The following is a 23,229-nucleotide window of genomic DNA, read 5'->3' as shown; positions in this document are numbered from 1 at the left end:
TGAGCAAACATAATTAGAGGAACGTTATTCAGAATAAATGGGAATGGGATGTGCAGGTGAATTTTTTTTAGCCCTTTGTTGAGGAATGGAAGGCGTATCCTAATGTGCTATCTGAACCAAGGAGAACAAAGTTAATTGTTTATGACCTAAATATTGTCCTATTATTGCCGGGTTGCACGTTGTGTGTTATTTTGCAATGTGCTGCTTTGCTATTCATAGGTTACAACGTCGGGCATGCATAATAAAAGCGCTACACTGTGAATATTCATGACTAGTCGGTTTGAATTTTGTTTAGCATAATTTTAGATTGCTACACTTTAGTCTGAGAAAACAAGATGTCTGTCAAAAATATGGGTGGATTGGTTATTATGGATAATATTAATTTGACCTACTTGTTCTTTCTGTAGAGCATTTTTTTTCTCTCCAGATTTTTCTGTAGTTTTTTCCTAATTCATGCGCTCACACTCGATGCTGCACGCTTGTAGCAAACTGCTTTAGAATGACATTTGAGCCCTTAAACACAACAGTCAAGGTAGTTCCGTGTCTATAAGTGTCTTTTTGAAAATCCCCATCCACTTCAGAACTACCTGAGTAAACTTTTCCAGGCCTGCCTTCTTATGTCAACATCTCTTGATAATGTGAATTAAGGTGATTGCATCCCCTGCTGTAGCCTTTGCAATGTTGCCGCTGAAGCATGTAATATCAGACCATGTCACCGAATTCAGTCACACAGACATAAAATTGGTATGGCCGACCATTGCTGTGTAATTTGCTTTTGTTGCTTCCATTGCTCATGTTGACAGAACGTGTGCTTTCATACACTCGAGTATCGTCGTGTTTGGTGTAAGGTCATGTAGAGGACTGATAACAGGGTACTGGTAGTCTCTCAATGAGTTATGACTCCCTGTGGTAGAGCCAAGAGTACCTGACATGACATCTGCTGAAATGCAGCTCATACACCGAACAAGCTTCCGTAACACAGCCCGAGAGCATGAGAAGTTTTGTGAACAAAGTTGTCCTTCTCACCAGAAACACGACCAATTAAAGAGGTTTTAATAGCTTGGTATTATTCGTAATCTTAAGATTAAAAAGCCTCCCCATGTCCTCTTTCATTTTTCTCATGTGTATAGCAAATAGTAAATTGAAAATGTGAGAAAAAAAAAAAACTGGAAAACACACATGGGGTGTCTTAATGAAAGAAAGATCAAAAGATTACTTAACATGCAACTGCGTTATTAAACACAATACTGATGGTGAGCAAACAGGATATTTAAAAAAACCCTTTCAGGGCACACTGGATCTGAGCACAACTCCCTTTAAGATGTACCACCATAGCACCAATGTATTATGTATTTCGCTCTCACTTACACTTTAATTCCCACAGACATATAAACGAACACAACCAAATCTACATATTCAACCAAACATGCTGCACGCACAAACATGAACAGAGCTAAATACATTTTTACTACTTCTTCTGGCCAAGAGCTAATTTTAACTCATCACATGGAGATAAAACCTCATCAATGTCCCTGTGACAGAGAGTTGTATTTAGCTTAGATGATAGGAGAACACATCAATGTTTCTGTATTTAACCCATGTGAAATGCTGTATGTGTTCAGTATTTATGCTGGAGAGGGAAGCATTACAACTGTTTTATGAAAGAGGTAATTTCTAAAATACATTTTTACATATTTGCCATTTTTTTGTTTATGCACGCATGTTAGTCTCTCTTTGAATAACAGTTTTGCTTTTTATACTTTACCTTTAAAATACTTTTTTTTTTAAGAAAGAGATAAATACTTTTATTCAGCAAAGACATTAATAATTTTATCAAAAGTGACAGCATAAATGCAGCATAAGAAACACAGTAATAAATGTTTTTTTTGAGCAGCAAATCAACAGAATTGATGATGGAGATGGAGATGGAGATGGAGATGATGAAAATGAAAATTCAGCTTTGCCTTCACAGGAAATTCATTTTAAACTACAGGTGAAACTTGAAAAATGTAATTATTATTAGGTAAATTAACTTTTGCCCGATATACACATTTTTTGAGTTTCCCCATATTAAAGGGGTGATGAACTGAGAAATAAAAATTTCCTTTAACTTTTGACATATAAGAGGTCATACTATAAGAATATCCTGAAAGTTTCAGAACTGAAAACTTCCTTGTTAGTCCAATAAAAGCTTTTATTGACACCATCAGGTTCAGCAAATGACAGGTTTTTCAAAGTGGGGATCAACTTCACATCATCTCTCTTAGTAGGATGAAAATAATCTTTGTGATACAGAAAGTGATCAAAGAACGGCCCTTTCCAAATCGCCCAAGCTGTCAATCAAACAGCGTGAGTTTATCTGGACACTTGACAACTCGTTATGAAATCAGTGACGCTGTTACACTGCACAACGAAGCTCTTACTGTATTTACATCGTGTTTGCATTGTTATTTGGTGAAAACATTTGTGAGAGTGCAAAAATTGCGTTGCAATAAGATCTTTTCATTCACTCGATCAATAGACAGTCATCTGCTCAATGCTCATCACTGCAACCTTTCATGTGATGGGATAGATTTAAATATAGCCTAATACTTTAAACAATACTTTTCACGATGTGTTAATCTCAATAGCTGTAAGTAATAATAAAAACGTAATAAAAGTTTTCGAGAGAGTTACACATGTACTAGCTATTTCAACCCGGTCTCACCCCAAAACGTCACATACTGACGGGTCTTGACCATACGTCAACATACGACGAAAAGGGTTCCCCTATAACGTCAATATGAGACGCAGACATAAGCGCACCAGCAGCGCCTCCTAGCGGTACCCTAACGCATACATAAACCCAAGCATACCCGAATCGTCACACACGTTATAGGGGTACCCTTTTCGTCGTATGTTGACGTATGGTCAAGACCCGTCAGTATGTGACGTTTTGGGATGAGACTGTGTTAGCTATTTCATATGCAAGCATGTCAGCCAATCACAGCAGTGGGTGTTTACACTGAAGTCTCACAGCAGACACACGGCCCTTAAAACAGAGCGTTCAAATCAGAGGGTAAAATCAGGCTAGGAAAAATGCCCTTTATTTCTAAATTATGATAATTTTTGATGTAAAAAGCATACTAATGGTGCGTTCACACCGGAGGCGAATAGCGCGTCAGGCGCAGGTGATTTCAATGTTAAAGTCAAAGCAAAGACGCGCGCGTAAAAAATTCCTGCAGCGCGAATGAGGCATAGAGTGCGGCGCAGTAGACGCGAATACGCCTCGTTCTCGCGAATTGAGCGACTGGCGCGTTAAGCGCGAATGATTTATGTGGTGCTTTTTGTGTATTCACGCGCTTGACGCAAATTCGCGTCTGCCGCCCGAGTTGAAAAATCTGAACTTCTGCGTCAATTCGCGCCGCGTTAACCAATCAGAAGCCTGCTTGCTTCACGTGGCATGAAGTGACATAGCATAACAAACTCCTGCTCGAAGTCACTCATTCAAAATGGAGGAGAAACTAATTTTAGCTGTGGTCACCCGGAATTATATGACTCAAGTTCATACTTTTCTAAAGACAGGAACAAAAAGGACTTCACTTGGAAGAAGATAAGTGAGGAGATAACCAAGTTGGATATACAAATTTCACTTTTGTGTCACGTTATTGACCTACTAACTCGCTAGCAAGCTGCCGTGCTGCTAGTTTACAACTATTTAAATGATCTATCAACATCAAACATCTTGTAAAAAGATGGCCGCCAACGGGTTTCGAAACTTTTGAAACTTTCGCCTCTGACATGTGTAAATTCCGCTTCAAATTTATGTTTTTACGCGCGTCAATTTCGCTCTTGACGCGCGAATGGACACAAAGTGATCAAGCATATAACTAGACGCATCAGGCGCGAATTTGATGCGCTATACGCGTCCGGTGTGAACGCACAGTAACATTATAAGGACACCCCAGGCAACATTATAAAATAATAAAACAATCCAGTTCATGAAAAAACTGTCATTGCAAATTGTAAATACTATTTCACACTACCTTTACTGTATTTTTTTAAACAAATAAGCAACTTCGTTCAAAAACATAACAAAAATCATACTACAAGTTTTTTTCAAGGTTCTTAGTCTGTTTTTGTTCCAATAACAAAAATAATTCAGAACAAAACCAGAGCCAACATTGCGCTTCTCTGAGGAACGCATAGAAGCACCCCTGAATTTTTTTTTAAACAAATCCGATAAGGGAATGATTCAATGACTCAATGATACAAGTAGCAATTTGGTTAAGTCATGAATGAACCAGTGTTTTTTTTTTTACAAATATGTTGAGGTGAATGATTTAATGACTCACTCATAAAGATGTTGATGTTACTACTGTACATACTGCACTGAAATAAATCCTTAACCTCAACTCTCAAGACAAATTGAAAGCAATTTTACCACTCAGAATGACTGTTCATGATGGGCCTGCCCATGAACATTTATGTTTGTTCAAGCAGAAGTTTCATGCCAAAAAATTGTCTGAATAACAAATGGTAAACCTATTATACCAATTTTAAGAAACCAGTCAGAAGATAAGAGCTCACGTCAAAAAATAAATCTTGCCGTTCCCTGGGGACAGATAAACATTTTATTTGTGCTTTCTGTATACTTTCACATATGCAGGCCTATTCTTCCAATTTTTCATGGACTCATTTAGTCTGTTAGATTTCTTGATTGATATTTAAAGAGCTGCAGTTAAAGCCCTTGAAAAGTGAGATAATTTCATATTGTTTGTTCTAACATTTTGTCAAGGCCGATATAAATAAAGTTGTGAATATAAAGAGTTATTAGAACAAAACAACACTTGATCCAAAAATAAAAGTGAGATCAAATCAAAATGTAATTAATCAAACTAGCATTTGTAAACAAAACATGACCCATGTTCAAAACAGCCTTTGTTGTTATGACTTTGATTCTGTTCCTTTTTGCAAATGGGAATTAATGATAAGAATCCGTGATTATGAAATAAAGCAATGATTAACAAACAAACACTGTGGAGGAGAGTGAGAACACATAGAAAGAAGGAGAATAACAAACTGAGCTGACTCTGGAGAATGCTTTAATAATTCTGCATGTGAGAGGGCAATGAAGACATGCCATGCATGGCTTTGACATATTAATAATATTTTCGATCTGTCTCTAATTAGGACTAGTGAATAAAGTAAGAGACTCCAAACAGTCACTCTCCAGATAATAATGATTACATGTTGCAAATAATAGGGATCTCATTATGGACATCTCAAACGTTTAATATTAATCCTCTTAAATCACACATTTTATTTTGTTAATGATCTTTTCTCTCTATTGTGCTAACAAAAGAGATCAAAGCCACAATGTAATTTCGGCATGAAAATATAAAGGTAGGCTATGTAGCATTATGATGTGAAACATATTTTGTGTGCCAAGTTATGCTTTGTTTTATTGTATGCATATTGATTTATCATGACCTGAGAAATGTTCTATATCAAAGTAGATCTTCTGCTGTGTAGCCACGAGCCTTGTTTTCCTCCAGACTGTGAGAAATTGGCTATGTAATTGCATGTAGTTTAGTGAGAGTGGCATTGCTCTAGCAGCTAAAACCCCAGGGTGAGCATGTCTCCGCTGTAGTTAGATTTTCTAGTGTATTCATTAATAATGACTTGAGAAGCAAAAGCACTTTAACATTTTTAAAGCAAAACAGCATGTGTTTTTTTTTTTTTTTGTCTGACAGAACAGAAGGCTTCAAACCTTTCCTCACCGTTTCCTGTCCAACTTCCTCACCGAAGCAGTCGCCTGAAACAGTGCTTTTGCTGCAGTATGATATACAAGTCATTCACTTCTCATGCATTATGTGCAAACGTATGTGTGTCAGAGGTGTAGTAGATAGCTATTTTGTTTTACACTGCTGTCAATGTGTCCAATAGGGCAGTGGTTCTCAACCAGGGGACCAGGACCCATTATGGGCCCTCAGGGGGGCTGAAGGTTGACTTGACCAGTTTAGACGCAAATATTCTTACAGCCCCAGATTGTTGTTGTTTCCATTAACTACACACTATTACCACATTATTATTAATCTCATTGAACCATGTGTCATTAGTAGCATTTTTGGACAGCTACAGTTGTGGTCAGAATGATTGGCACCCCTTGTAAATATGATGAAAGATGGCTGTAAAAATAAATCTGCAGTGTTTATCCCTTTGATCTTTCATAAAGGATTGAAAGTGGGGAAAAAATATCATTATGGAATAAATGTTTTTCTCCAAAACACATGGGCCACAATTATTGGCACCCCTAGAATTTTTCATTAGTAAAATATCTCTTATGTTTATTCACATTTGTTAGCCTATACCAGGGAACTTGACTATGAACATGATTGTCTAGCTATGACTTGCTTTACAGGAGTATAAATATGAGGAAAAACAATCATTCATCACAATGAGTAAAACCAAATAGTTCTGATGTGTAGCAAAATATTGTTGAGCAAAATATGGCAGAAAACCCATCAGATGGGTTTGGTGCAAACAGGGATAAAAAGTATATCCCATGCCCACGGTTAAATATAATGCTGGATCTTTAATGTTGTGGGCCTATGTTTTAGCTGGAGGTTCTGGACATTTTGTTCAAATAGCAAATACCAACAGATACAAAATAAAAACTGACGGCCTCTGTTAGAAATCTTATAATGTGCCGTGGTTGGATCAGGACAACGACCCAAAACAAACATCAAAATCAAGACAAAAATGTGTCACTGAGCACAAAATTAAGCTTCAGCCATGACCATCCCAGTCCTCTGACCTGAACCCTATAGAAAATGAGAGGGGTGAACAAAGAGGAGAAGCACCAACATGGATCTGGGAATCTGAAGGATCTGGAGAGATTCTGTATGGAGGAATGGCCTCTGTCAGATGTTCTCCAGACTCATCGGGCATTATAGAAGAAAACTCAGAGCTGTTATCTTGGCAAATGAGGTTGCAAAAAGTATTTAATAAAAACAGTGACAATAATTATGGCCAACGTGTTTCGGAGAAAAGCATTTATTTCCTAATGTGATTATTTCGTAATGTGAAACCTCCTTTTGCCAAAATAACAGCTGAGTTAATGCATTAGTGTCAACTAATGTGACCTTAATTTAAAGTGTTACCTGAATAAATAATATAAAAAAATGATAAATTACTTAGTAACTGTTTTGAAATAATCAAACTCTAAAAAAAATATATATATATATAAATATATATATATATATATAACAAGTGAAAAGAACCACTGAAATATTTATTTTATCGATGTACGCAAGGTGATTGAGAAGGCGTACGTGTCCGCCCGCGTGTGAGCGAGATCTCCCCTCTCATGTTTAAATTGCCTGGACGGTCATTTGGCTTGTGTTTAAATTCCATCTTTAATCTGGCATGGATGCTGCCTGGTGCTGGCGGCCCAGGACAGTCACAAAATCAATTGCCTAGAAATGACATCTGCCAGGATCAGCCTCAGGAGCGCTCCTAGGTTGCATAAATGAAATCAGAGTTCCTAATTGTAGGCTGATTTATTCACTTGTCTGAGTGCATCACCGCAGATCCGCACACTGCCCTCAGCACCCACTGACTGCTTATACTAAAGCATCATCTCTTCCTCTCTGTCTGTCTTTGACTGTCTCTCTCTCTCTGAAGCCACTAGTGACAAAAATCGCATTCATTAATTCAGAACTTTAGAGGCCAAGGATAAAATGAAATGAAGTGAACTGTCATTTGGCTCGAGTTTGATAAAAATATTGACGCCTGCAGATATGTGCCTCTGCACCATCTAACACAAAGGAAAATAAACTGATTTGCCAGCTCTAGTTCATTTTGAATGGGCATTTACAAACAGACAAATTGTGACAGTAAGCCCGTAGCCGTGCGATTCGGAGGAAATGGGTATGCGGCCGGCACGTGCAAACGACCTCGGAGCAGGAAGTAAGAAGCTTTGGAAGTGAGACATCATTTCCACCCGAGCGGCGCTGCCTCTGATCCTCCATGGGCAGCCACCCTGATATTTCCGTCAGGGGGATTAAAGGGGCGACAGCCCAGTGAAACTTTAACCTGCCGCTCCTCTAAATAAAACATTGAACAATGCTGAGTAAAGTGGCACTGAGCCAGAGAGGTATTAAACATTGATGCAGCTCCTGGGTCACAGGAGGAAATGTATCTAAGCTGCGAGTTCCTCTCCATCACCTCCCGTTGCACAGAGAGATGCAAATGCAGAGCTCGGGGATCTGATGAAAGACTGCGAGGGAGATAAAGTCAGAGAGGAGGGGAGAAAGCAGATAAAGAGTTTGGGTCAGGTTGCTGCCCTCTTGCTTCGGGTTATTGTAGCATGTGTTTAAAGCTGCTATTTCACTGCAATTAAAATCCTTAACCTTTCAAGAGTCAGTCAAAACTTTAATCTGCAGTCCTAATGCTGGCCTGTAGAATGAGGAGTCGTTTGGGGTGAATAAAACAAACAAAAAAACACAACGGGATTCGATGCCAGACTAATACGAATTATTGCCTGCTGTATTTTCTAATTATATACAGGGCTTAAATAGAGATTAGAGGTAGATGAATAACATGATTTGAAAACATAAATTGTTATTGAATATTCCGAAAAACAACTTTTCATTTCATATTCCTCTACTTCTAATCCCTATTTAAGCCCTGAGATGGCACTATATACATATATTTGCTATTGATCAGTGGTTCCCAAACTTTCTAGAGTGGCATACCCCCTGAGCCATTTAACACCCTTCTGCGTTCCACCTCTTTTCCCATTAGACTTCAGTTATTAAGGGACAATACTTGCCCCCTTTTAAATTGATTATCCATTAATTTTTTTTTCCCCTTTATAAAATATATATATTTTAAATGAAGTATGTTCAATAGAGAAATATGCAATGATAGATGCAAAGTGATAGGCTACTCTTATATTTTAAACTAAAACCGCCAGGTGGTGGCAGTAAGTCACTGTCTTAATGAGTGAGCCATTGAACCACTGAATTTCATCCAGACTATATATAGCCTATATCAGGGGTCGGCAAGTAACTTTGGCCGCGGGCCAATATTTTTTTTATCCAGTAGATGGCGGGCCAGCTACATGGAATAGGCCTATTCGTTACGGTGAAATCACAAAATATAATGCACACAAACGTGTCCCTACTACTTATATACAACCACTGATGAGCATAATCGGTTTTGATGAAGAAGAAAAAAAAAAAAAAAAAAAAAAACTATACAAATGCAGATTATAACCCAGAACCTTTTACACACTTGACGAAAGTTCTACCACTGGACCATTTAAGCACATGAGAAAATGCCGCGGATACATCTTATTAACGATAAATTAAACCCCATGTACTATTTAAATCGATTGTTGGACATGTTATTGTACATATATCTGATTTAGCATTGTATTTGGACTGTACAACTTTTGAACTTTATTCCTTTTTTAAAATTATTATTTATTCGGGACACAAGAGGTCTGCGCGGGACTGTTTTTTTCCGTCCCGCTCCCACAAGGTTCAATTCAGCAACCGCTTAAAATACTTAAAAGTAAAAGCTTAAAAGTGTTCACCTGCTTTAAAAATTTAGATCTCGTTTTCAGAATCTCAAATCTCAAAAACAAGTCGTTTTTCATTTTTTTATTTTTTATTTTAATTTGGGGGAAAAAAACGATTCAACGAATGATACACAGCCCATGGGTTGTGTATCGCGGGTCAATGTATAAACAACCCGCACCCGACCGACGTTTTCAACCTGCCCGCAACTCGGACCGCAAACAAAAGAAAGAAAATATTGTACCCGACCCGCTTCCTGGCCCGCATATTGGGCCATAGACGTAGGAACTAGGGGTGCGCATTTTTTCTGAATGCTGTGTTTTGTAATAAAGGCTTGATTTATTCATTTATTTCGTTTCATTTTCTTAACAATTAAGATGCTGCATGTGTTTATCCAGTCTAATCGAAGTGAGCGTCTCTCCTCCGAATTTCCCAACAAAAACCCCGCCCCCATATGTATGTAGAAAATACATAAAACTCGCATTACTGAGCTATATGCGTTTAAAAGTAGCCTATTAAAATGGCACAATGGTATTGCTCAGTTCAACGTTTTGGGAAATCGGGCATTTTGTCCCGCTTCAGCTCTTATTCAAAAGTTAATAACGCGCTCAACATTCAGGTAAATAAGGATTTCCCACTGTCATTTCTGCAGACTGAGCTCGTGCGTCACCCTCGCGCAGTTATTCAGCCAATAAAGTGTAGACCTATGTATTTCACAGAACATTATGTCTAGTACTATATAAATTACAATGGTTTAATTGGCATCTTTATTTCAAACAACCCGACCGACCGCGACCCGAATATCATAAAAAATATTTTTGGATGACTCGTAACCGCGGGTGACCGCAGGCACTCGTCGCTCATTTTGGATCATCCCGCGCATCACTGATTCACGGGGCCTATTTGTAAACCGTTATTGTAAAAAAAAAAAAAAAAAAAAAAAAAAAAAAAAAAAACGGACTTCCAAAATAATCCGGCGGGCCAGAAAATATTGCTGGCGGGCCAATTTTGGCCCGCGGGCCGCCAGTTGCCGACCCCTGGCCTATATTATACAATTTGGATTTCATACATTCATTTCTTATTCAGACAAAATCCTGTCATCCAGCATCTCCTCCCTTCCTTTCCTCTTTCATCCTCATCACTAAAAACAAGTTTTAGGTTGACAGATCAATACAATTGTAGCAAGGTCAGATGTTATGGGAATAAGGAGGAGGGAACCGGCGGACACTGAAAGATTTTAATAAATAAATAAACAATAACAAAAATAAAAGTATAAGCCAGCAGCCCCTCGCGGACGACTGCTGGCCACACAAAACAGAAACAGAACACAACATGAAATCAGGCCTGTTCCTCTCTCCATCTCCACTGTTGTTGCTCCTCCTTTTATGCTTCTGCTCCTCCATGAGAGATACGAGACCGGTGCGTCACGCAGGTGTCACTCATCAGTAATCACACCACTGGTCTCGTGCCATCCTCCCATGGCCCTCGACCTGCTCGCCACAACATTATAAAGAACATAAAAAAATTAATAAAATGGTAGGATGTTGGAAAATAACAATGTATTTTATGTTAACCAAATGCTTTTTAATCTTCGCTATTGCTTCAATGCAACAAGCGTGCCGTTACCCAGACAGCAACATAGTGTCGGCTCAGATCCGGCCCACATCTGGGCCGTGTGGAATCCATGTGGGCCGGATCTGGGCCGTCACTATGTTGCTGTCTAGGTACCTATTTGTTGCGTAGTGACGTGCATGTTCAATTAAGCCAGATATGCGCATATTTTGCGCAATACGTTGTAGGCTATTTAATTATATCCCAAAAATCAGTTTCAATGCCCACTGAGGAAAGGGATATGTTCGTCTTTGTCCTTCCCATGACCGCACTAAAACAACTTCCTTGTTCTGACCTTCTGACTCACTCATAAAGACAGTCTTTGGCGCCATCTAATGGCATAATAAAGTCCATATCACGATCCTTTCTCAATACTAAATACAGCATATTATTTATATAAAATAATATTTAAACAAAAATATTTAAATTAGCAACAATAGCCATTATAAAAGACAATAGGAAATAAACAGAAGCAAACAATTCAGTCAAACGTACAAGCAGCACAGTAACGTTACAGGATTTACCCTAAATATAAAGTAATGAAACTTAAAGCCCATGTTGCAGGTTAACCACCACTGTCGATTAATGGGTACATACATCACTCAAGGTATATAATTTTTAAAATGTCTCAAAAATGGTCTTAAATACCAGTTTTTTACGTTTTTGGTATTAACAGGTTTTTTTACGCAATTCGGTGATGACGTCACATTGGGGAGAAGTGGAGGAAAGGTAGCCTGATGGCCGTCAAAGCCAATGAAATGCATGGTCCGAGGAGAATGAGTGGAGAGTTGGTGAAGTGTCCTGGTGAGTTGCTATCATTTAGCAACGCAGCAATGAGATAACGACACATTTTTTTTTACTGTCATTGAATAGCACTGAGTGAAAAATCAATGTTTTCTTTATAGTGGCGGTGATCATGACGTTAGTTCAGATAAGTACCGGTAACATCTAGAAATAGAAGGCATCGTGCTAGCTATATGGCCGTTTCTAAGTGTTTCTCTTCCTCCGGTGAAAATGTTGTTGCAAACGTACCGCCGTGTCTGTCACGGTGTTTGGCAGGTGCTTGTGCGGGCGGTGCCGTCCCATGGAAACTGCGTTGGAAAGCTTGTGCTGTAGGGCAGTGTGTGCGTTTTGGTCACTGGTTGAGGAGCTCACCCCGCGACCAGATGTGACGTGCCTCACTCAGCATCCAGGAGGCATGCTGCCTGAATCCGTTTGTGCTGAAGATAGCATACACCCATTTCAGGCAGGATCATGGTCCCCTTCAAGCCAGCACGCACGAGTATGTTAATTGTTTGTTTACTTTTTTCACAAAGTCTTATGAACTGACTTAAACAGTTATAGGTGACTAGAGATGTGTTGTATAGACAATGATCATGTTCTATAATCTGCGCTATCTGAATACTCTCGTCTACTACTCGTCACTCTCAAGGCGGGCTTTGGTAAATTCTCTCACCAAGGTGACGTCATGCAATGCATTGTGGCGGAAAGGAGAATCGTTGCCGCTGTAAGATAGTATCTACTTTTTCGTATTATATTCCGTTTTGTGATACCCAACAACATAAAATACAATGGATAACAGTTTAAATGTTCATTACCAACAAGCAAATTGCACAAATTCGTTGAAAAATGAACCCTGCAACACAGCCTTTAATGTTCCCGTTAACCAAAATCGATTTGCTCTGGAACAAGTGATTTATTAATAAGACCAAAGATTGCACGTTTGATATTCCTTAAATTAATTATATCTCATGTTTAACCACTATCTATATAAGAGCCATCTGAAAATTCCAGAAGGACTGGCCGAGATGACTCTTTTCTCTGCGGGAACATGAGCACTGAACGGCCGCTGACAGCCTGGAGCTCGCTCGCATCTGCGAAAGCGTCCAAACAGATTGTAAAATAGGCACTATATGATTATATATTAGTCAAATATTTGAGGTCTAAATAACTACATTCTTGCCTAAAATAAACAACAGAATGATTTGCAGTCGCTGCAAGCGGAGTGGTACAAATGGTGAAACGGTCAGAGTGCTGTTACTGGGTATCGCACGGCTGGAAAAGGCTCTCAGCCAGACAGATTTAAGAACCAGAAAGAACTGTTGTATAAATATATACTATCTTTCATTTAAACAGAAAGAGCTAATAATGACAGTGATAGAAACATCACCTTTTTTGCCTAATACAGATACACTATTGAAAGTTATTATGTGTTAAGTTATTATTGGCTTTCATTTACAGGCCTTCTGTTATGTTTCAACCCAAGAAATTGAGGGGAAAAAGCCATTTAATCGAGATATCATTAGCAGTATTGTGTTCTTGCTTATACCCATTTTTAAATTGCCAAGGAAGTGCAATTTACCTGAACAAAAAACATTAAATCTGTAGGTACTTAAGAGGAAAATGTTATGGAATGCAATCATTGCCCCTGTTCAAATCCACTTACATTTTTAATAAATGCTGCCTATTTGATTGCATTTATTGTGATTTTACTGCCTTGATTAACTAGTATAGCACAGAGAGTTGCTTTGAAAGAAGTTACCAATTCATCTTCAATGAGGGTGGCCACTGGCACAGTGAACTGCAGTCTTAGAGCTGTAGGTGATACAACTCATTTGACTCCGTTCACAAATAAAAATAAATGCAAATTCTGAGCCTTTGAGGTATATGTGCTCGAGTGGCCAAGTATCCATAGCTCTTTGAAATGAATCACTCCAGTTATTCTGCCTTCCGAGCCTGTTTATTCTAGTTGGGGAAAAAAATCTAGCCAATCTGTTTTAGAAGATCACCTTCAGTCCCTTAGGCTCAATTCGATTGGATATATTTAAAGCTATACATCCTGTATGCAGTGTGTGTATTCTTATATTTCAATGGCTTTCAGAGACCCAGGTGCTCTTTGCTGTTCACAATTTTCCTCTCTGCAGGATTAACTCAATAATATGCCCTCGCTCCAGGAGCTGGGGCTGGTATCGTCGTCTGACATTTTCAGCTGTCTGCGGGTCTCCAAGATGTGGATCGTGTACCTTAGACTGTAAACTGGGTCAAACAATCCCAGTGTCGATCAATACCCTAAAGACAGACCTAACAGGCCCAGCACTGCCAGACATAGCCAGCCTCTCATTCCAACGAGTGGCAGCCAACAGGAAAATAAAATGCCACAAATCTTCCACACGGCTAATGATAAACCAGTCACATTAAGAAGACATCATAACGCCTGTTTTCCTAAGATGATCACGCTTAAGCACACATCACTGTCGATCGAGAAGCAGGCAGTCTATCCGGTCTCTCTCTCTCTCTATTCTACTGGTCTCTGGTGGCAGATGTTGCACCATAGAGACGATTAAACACATCAGCATCCCCATGCAATGTGAATGAGGCAATGGCAACATTCTGCTGAGATCACAATGGTAGTCACATCACGCCTTACTCATTTCTAACTTCCTTCACAAAATTACTGCAGCTGGATCCAATATTTTCCCCTATAAGTGCTATGTGGCTATAAATATCATACATCACCGACAACTTTATAATGTTGGGATTTCAAATGAAAATGCTTGTGATAAATAGTTATATATTTCCAGCTTACGTTATTGTATTATTTATAGCTGAGTATGAAAGGTTAAGTGACTAAAATGAAGGTCACACAAGACAAGATGCATCTAACAGGCATTGTGTGAGTTTTTATACATTTCATTGACAGCAAAATGCTGCTTTCCATACAATGGGTTCTTGCAATGCTGAAATTACTAAAGATAACACTTTACAATATGGTTAACATTAGTAACGTATATGTATATGTATAGGCCTATGCATTATGAACCAACAATGAATAACACTATACTGTATTTAATTATTTAGTTATAAATATAGGCCTACCTACATACTATTTGCCAATTAAGGAATGTTTGTTCATTAGAGTAAAATCAATCAACAAGGTCGCTTCCACATTTAGCCTCAGTGGCACAGCACAGTGTATGGAAATTGTAAGAAAAATGTATCCCAGAAGGAAGTGTCCCATAAGATGTAAAAGCAATACCAATATATAGTTTGCTGAGTTAAATAACTGTATTAGTGTATAACATGACATTAACCTATGCACTTAAATGCTGCCAAAAATACTGTTCCTTTGTTAATTCATGAGAACTAATGCATTAAGAGATCCTTAAAAACAGAACCCATACAAATGCATGTCTATTACCACCAAAGTAGGAGGAGTGCATTACTAGATTGTGAACTTGCAATAATCTCTGCAGAACACAAAATATATTGATGTATAAACATATTTTACAATTTAAGTCAATGTTATCCAGTCAGCATTGTTTTGGACCCCACTGACCTTACCAAAAAGAAAAAGACTGAGACTAGCATGTGCTATTAGTTGGGTTGCTGAGAATGATGTGAGCCTGGCTTAAACTTGTGTCATCCTCATGAGCATCACAGCTCATCATGTCCAAGCATTTGCTCATACTACTAGCCTACAGCTCCAATGTGCATGGAAATGAGGGAGAAATGGTACGTGGAATTGACATGAGCTGATCTCCAGCTTGCGTTACAATGTCAGAGCATCTGCACTAATTGCTAAACCACAACTTCAATGTATTTGATGTTTAAATACATAATACATTTGATGTAAATTATGTTCTGTGACGTGAATGTGAGAGGCACATTTCACCTCACGCTAATCTTATACTCCCACCTTGTTCCAGGGGGTTAAACGACTTTACATGGATCATATTTTCCATATTTCCACTTCTGTGTATTTATTCAAATCTAAATGAGTGTATTTTAAAGTTTTAATTGACAATATATGGCAATATAAATGTCACGGGACATCCAGTGCGAGTGAGTTTGCGGAATAGAAAACGGCATAAAGATCTCGCCCCGAATCACCCGAGCATGCAGTGGTAATGATAAGGCTATTACCTTGTCTATGAAGAGACGCTGCCAATTCTGTCACCCAAAATTAGAGGAGAGCCAGTAACGTTCCCACATTTTTGTCGCTCTTGTTTGGAGAGGATTCAGGCTGTCAATAAGTATACCATAATAGTGTGGAAGTACTGCCAGTTCGAATAAAACAACAGAGAGATCAACTGAATGAAAGGTGACCTTGCCATAATTGAGATTCATCACAGGCATGGCAGGCTGTGGAGGGGAGAAACGAGAGCGAATGAAATAAAAGATGGAGAGAGAGAGAATAACACAACACAAATATGCATTGCCAATTTTATAGGAGAACGGCCAACTGTTGTTCGATTGCACGGCCTGAATGTCAATTCCAGGCTTAAAGCGCAAGTTCCCTTTTTTCATGTTTAGCTCCCTATGTCTCTTCTTCTCTCTTTTTTTTCTCTTATTGTGCAGGGCAGCATGTATAGAGAGACAAATTATGCCTTCCCTGCAGTAGAAAGAGCTTGGGGTCGGAGCTGTTCACTCTGTGGGAGAGATAACAGAGCTAAGCAATCCAGCAGTCAAACAGAAGATTTCACTTAATACGCCGACTTCAATCACATTATTTCCTTATTTAAAATTCGGAGGGAATCAACCTCCTGTGCAGAGCTTCAAGGCAACAGACAGATGTAAGTAAGCTGGATGTCAGGGCATGAATACGACTCAGTGGGACCTGGCTTACTCCGGGTGAGATTATGCTGCCTTTTCAGCGACATACAATGAGCAGGTTTGAGTTTCAGCTGTATCCCATAGCAGGGCCAAATAAAGGCCTCACTACAGAGTTGCCCGACTCATGGCTGTGCCATCCAAGCATGGTCAATGAACACAATTTGTTTGCTTGGATTTAAACAGTTAAGTAAAAATGCATATCATTATCAGATCATATGATTCTCTTAAGCTCATATCCACATTTAAGGTGGGAGACAAGACACATACAATAGCATTTTCACATTAAAATGACCATACATTTGTTGTTGTTGTTGGATTCACTATAGTTCAGCCTTAAAGGTAAATAGTAAACTAACTTGGCTTGCTGTCCATGGAGGAGGCTCGAACCCGAGGCTCGGCTTGAGCTCCGAGTTAAAACCCAACCTATCATGGAATTGCACATAAGAGGATAGTGATAATTTACTGGAGGAGAAGGGGAGGAGGAGGGCTGCCGGTATAATTTGTCAATGAGATGACGTGCTGTCTGCTGCTTATATAGTATGCTCGTAATAATGATTGACAGGACTGAATGTTTAGGCTCCTCCCGAACCTTTTGAACTTCATTTAATAATGAAATGTAGGTCTATATGTACTGTCTATTTAGTTAGTTGGTAACACTTTGCAACAATGTTTCCTATGTTAACATTAGTTTACTACAAGATTTAACTAGGCAACTCACATAGCCAAAAAAGAGATTTGGCAAAACCAAATAAGAATAATTATTTCTGTTCCCAGGGATGACAGTAATTGCTTTTGTCAAATAGGGAAAAGAGTAATTGGTGACTTAACTTAATTAAAGGTTATTCTTTAGACATGACTGTTAAAGACAAGACAATTAAAAGACCCATTATTCCATAATGAGATACATGACATACAGTGTCTTCTGGGGACATGCTGGACTAAATGGAATACAGCTGTAGGATTAAATAAAAATGTTACAAACTTTTCATTAGATTTGAATGTGAATAATACATTTTTGTTGAATGACATTATTTGTATATTCACTAGTGACTAGAGATATTGAAAGTCTTCATTGTAAATTGTATAGTGACCAAAGGGACCTTTACTGTCCTATAATGAAATAGCTGACACCCTGTTACCCTAATGTGGCAATCAGAGATATTACAAGGGCGAATAGCAGTAATAGAAACTTAAATTTCTAAATGATTTTACTGATTCAAAAAAAGATAACGACTACGCCACCCAGAACTAACTCTGGGAAAAGCCCAAGGGGCACCGGTTCGATTCCTCAAGAAATGACCAAAAGGCATGGGTACCTTGTAGAAAATGTATACATCTTTATTAAACAATTAAATAGTTAAAAACATTTGTCTCAGTCAAGGAAGCACACATAACAGCAAGGAGGTTCCACACCGCACGCAACACCACCTGCTGCAAAACAATTATCAAACAAAAAGAAAAACACACAACCGACGAGCTGGGGCTTACCACTAGGGCGGCAGGCTGGACCGGGCTTCAAAAAATGCCCGCAGTAACAATGAGAATAACCACACGTGCCCCAAACCACACTCACACCCTCCAAAGGATTCACGGCAACTCCACGCCAATCTGGTGAACAGTGAGATAGCCACACGGGAAAGGTCAGCCTGCCCTCTCCAGGCCCCAGCTCCAGTATGAAAAAAAAGAAAGATTACAACATACAAAAAGAAATGTCAACGAACAGTCAAAATACAAAAACCAGCGGATTATAATTACCAAAAATAATCAATTAAACAAAATCCAGGAAAACACACTGAACGATTGCAACAAGCTCTACTGTTTGCAATCGATTAATGAAGACAGAAACAAACTATACAAACAAAAAGAAATACGGATTGCAATAAAAGAATAAGCAAAACAAATAACAGGACTCATTAATAAATGCAAAACCAATTCTACCAAATATAAAGCAAAATAAAGGAAGCCAAAACAAAAACAAACAATAACTGCAAAACAAACTAATATAAGAAAACTAAATAAGACAGAAAGCAAGCGTTACCGAACGCAAAGCGATCGCCAAACCCGCATTTAAAGAAAACAAAGCAAATGTTTAACTTACTAAAGACCAAAAATAATAGAGAGAAAAAGCAAAAAAATAGAAAACAAAAAGAATAAAGACAAGACAGTAATAAATGCAATTCAAATTATTAAAGCAAAACAAAAAGTTGCAAAACAAAAAGTTAAAGCAAAACAAAAAGTTAAAGCAAAACAAAAAGTCAAAGCAAAACAAAAAGTTAAAGCAAAACAAAAAGTTAAAGCAAAACAAAAAGTTAAAGCAAAACAAAAAGTTAAAGCAAAACCGCAGTGTTGAAGGTGCAAGCCATGCCGAAATCAAGGCGCTGCAAGATGCAGATTGAAGCAAAACAGGCCAGGCCCACTCACAGAATGTATTACACTCCGAATCGTGCGAAACGCATCATCTATCCGGCAGCCACCACTCTATTTGATCGCATGCCGACAGCCGAAATCACCCACAAAGGCATCACATGCAGTTCGCCAGTACAGCGGAGCGCATCGGCAAAGCAACGGTTGCGGATCATCCGTGGGTGCAACAAACACTCAACCAAACGCCAGCGCGACAAAGTACCCTCGTGCAGCGCAACGAGACGCCGGAAGTGCGATCAGCGGAATATGACGCAACACCCGTTTACCGCACCTCTCGCCTTATATTCTCCATCGCAATTGCTACCCGGGGGGGGGGCGTGGTCGAACAAGGACCACAGCAATACTTTGCATTTCACCACAATCTACCCCCTTTTTTTTTCCCTCGTCGACCCCGACGATGAAATAACTGACGACTCGACCTCAATTCCAAGGCCTAAAGATAGCAGCTACAGAATTAGATACAGAAGGAATAGAAAGCGACGCTCCTACTCTACGGGGGAGATGGTAAGGATTAGGATGGTGACCGGCCGTTACTCGCCCTGTTCGTCTTAGTGAAGTATCGCCTCTCTCAAGCTCCTCTACTACCGCAGGAACCAGCGGGTGTACGTCTAGCCCCGGCTCACCAAAATTAACTGGGCCTCTAACCAAGTCAGGGGGTGCATCCGAAAACTGAGGGCTAGTTTGCAAAGGCACAACTACAGCCCCCAACACGACTCTCGCCCCACCCCGACCTCCAGCAGGTATCACACTAACCAAATCTACCTCCTCTTCCTCCTCCTGCGAGGAGTCCTCTGGGATTTCCACCAGCTCCCCCGAAGGGACACTGCTCGGAGGGTCCCTATGGGCCCGACTCTTAAGCAACGAGCGGTGTACGGTCTTCACCTTACTCAACTCATCCACGGGAGCAATGGAATAAACTGCACCCCCTGCTGGAGGAGCGTGCACAACCTGGTAGACTACCGGGCTCCAAAGATCCTGGATCTTGTGGCGACCTCTGTTACCATAGTCCCGAAGGTACACCAACTGGCCTTCCGCCAAAGGGGCACTATGGACAGATTGATCATGTTTTACCTTCCGCTTTTCTGCCACGATCTTTAAACGTTCTTGTGCACCTTCAAATGCCACTTGCAACCTGGTCTTATGTTCCTGGACCCATTCGTGCACCTTACCAGCCACTGGCTCCCGTACCCTACCCAACAGAAAATCTACTGGCAACCGTGGTTCCTGCCCAAACATTAAAAAATGGGGTGACTCCCCAGTGGCTCGATGGGGGGTGGTGTTGTAACAAAAGAGGACCTGGGGCAAACAAGCTACCCAATCTCTCTTTCTAGAGGCCGGCAATGCGCGCAATAGATTGTGCAAGGTCCGGTTGAAGCGCTCACACTGGCCATTTCCAGCCGGATGGTATGGTGTCGTGCGAGATTTTTGTACATCATACAGGGAGCAAAGCTGACGGATCAACAGGGACTCGAAATTTCGCCCCTGGTCAGAATGGAGACGACCTGGCACACCAAACTTATAAAACCACTCGGTTACCAAGGCCTGCGCCACCGTCTCTGCCCGCTGGTCCCTCGTAGGAACAGCAAGAGTATATTTGCTGAAAACATCAGTAATCACCAGAACATTCTCAACTCCTGAACTGGATGGCTCCAACAGAGTAAAGTCCATGGCCACGATTTCATTTGGCCTCGAAGCCAAAAGGTGACCCATAAAACTTTGAGCCAGTGGCTGTAAATCCTTACTAGACTGGCATCGTTCACGTTCCTGACACCAAGAAACAATGTCAGAAGACATACCAGGCCAGTAGCACCGCTGCCGAACTAGTTCCCCTGTACGCTCTATACCCTGATGCCCATGCCGTTGATGCAACTGGGTAAGGACATCAACCTTCAAGGTAGTAGGCAATAGCAACTGTAGGACTTCCTCTCCCCCATTTGGGGAATAAACCCTACGATAAAGTACACCATCTCTCTCTACCAAACGATCCCATTGTCGAAGCAACGTCAAGGCCAAGGCAGACATTGGCAGACGTTCTTCCGGCCCCGGGCGAACCTTCCGCCTCCAAAAAGGCAAGATCTCTGAAATAACGGGATCCGCCATCTGCAAAGCACCAACTTCAATTAATGAATGACTCGGCAAAGCAGCTATCATTGCTTGTTGTACTTCTACAATTGGTCCTGCCTCCAAAACCTGCTGCAATGATGCAGGCACTACCGTGCCTGGAACTAGTCCTCCCAGTACCCCCACTTCCGGAGGGTTCTGCCGGGAGAGGGCATCAGCGTTTTTATTACTTTTCCCAGATCTATAACGGATTTCAAAATCAAATCCCGCCAGCTGGGCAGCCCAGCGCTGCTCCGTAGCCCCGAGCTTGGCAGTAGAGAGATGGCTAAGTGGGTTGTTATCGGTAAAAACCACACACCGACCTCCTAACAGGTACTCTCTAAATTTCTCGGTCATGGCCCACTTGAGCGCCAAAAACTCCAACTTCATGGAGCTATAGTTAGACAAATTGCGCTCAGTGGGCCTAAGACTACGACTAGCATATGCAATGGGTCTAACCTTACCGTCCTGCTCCTGTGAAAGGACCGCTCCCAGTCCCCCATGACTGGCATCCACCTCCAGGATGAAGGGCTGAGAGAAGTCTGCATACGCAAGAATTGGTGAAGTAGTGAGTTTCGCCTTTAGCTCCTCAAAGCAATGCTGGCACTGCTCGCTCCAAGCATCCATAAATTCAGACCTGATACCCCTCTTAGGCCTGCTCTTATTACTAGAGAACTCTGCGGCCAGCCTATGTAGAGGGGCTGCAATTTTAGCAAACCCCTCCACAAAACGGCGGTAATAGCTGGCAAAGCCAAGGAAGGAACGCAACTCCGTGGCATTAGATGGACGACGCCACTGTGACACTGCCTGCGTTTTACTCGGGTCAGTGGCCACGCCCTCTGCAGAGATCACATGGCCCAAGTACCTCACCTGTGACTGCAAAAACACACACTTATCCAGCTTGGCCTTGAGACCCTCCCGCTCCAGCCGTCCCAGAACAACCTCCAACCGTTCCAAGTGCTGCTCGACAGAAGAAGAAAACACAATAATATCATCCAAGTAGAGGAGAAGAGATTGACATTGTTGGTCTCCAAACAGTCGTTGCATCAATCGCTGGAACGTGCTGGGGGCATTGCAGAGCCCAAACGGCATCCGGTTCCACTCAAATAAACCGAATGGGGTGCAGAAGGCAGTCTTATGCCTATCCCCCTCAGCAACCGGGACTTGGTTATACCCGCTGGTTAAATCCAAAGTGGAAAACCAGCGGGCACCAGTTAACGTATCCAGCGACTCCTCGATGCGTGGCAATGGAAACGCATCTTTTCGAGTCTTGGAGTTCAACTGACGGTAGTCCACGCACATGCGCAGACTACCGTCTTTCTTCTTAACGAGAACAATTGGAGAAGCATACGGACTACAACTTTCTCGAATTACTTGCGTCTCCAATAGCTGATTGATGTGTGCCCTAACTACTTCGTATTCGGATGGAGGTATGCGCCGGTAACGCTGTCGAACGGGAGTGTCATCAAGGAGAGGGATGTCATGGGACAGGAGATCTGTACACCCCAAATCTCCCTCAAAAGTGGAGAAAACGGACTGATACCTCGAAAGAAGGGCCCTAACCTTACCTTGCTCATCCTCAGACAACTGGGACAAGTCCAAAGCATCCAATTGCCCTGGCACGGTTAAGGACCCTACTTGGGAATTGGTAGAACAAATCATCCCCAGCCCAGGCCTAACCTCTGTAACACCTGGAGGCAAACTAACGATATGCACACTCGACAATGTACCAATCACTCGACGAGGAAACAGGAGAGCGTCAGTAGTCCCAACGTTGACCACTGGCACATAGACCATACCCCTGACCACCTTAACAAGGGCCGGGGAGATCAACAGTCCCACTGGGAGTCCAAACTCTGGGGGCTCAAGAAGCGCAACCCCACTAGAGAAATAGTCAGAACAGGTGGCTTCT

Source organism: Phoxinus phoxinus (genome assembly GCF_949152265.1).
Source record: "Phoxinus phoxinus genome assembly, chromosome: 2".
NCBI classification, from domain to species: Eukaryota; Metazoa; Chordata; class Actinopteri; order Cypriniformes; family Leuciscidae; genus Phoxinus; species Phoxinus phoxinus.
The sequence above is the reverse complement of the archived record's forward strand: the minus strand, read 5'-3'. Positions refer to the sequence as shown.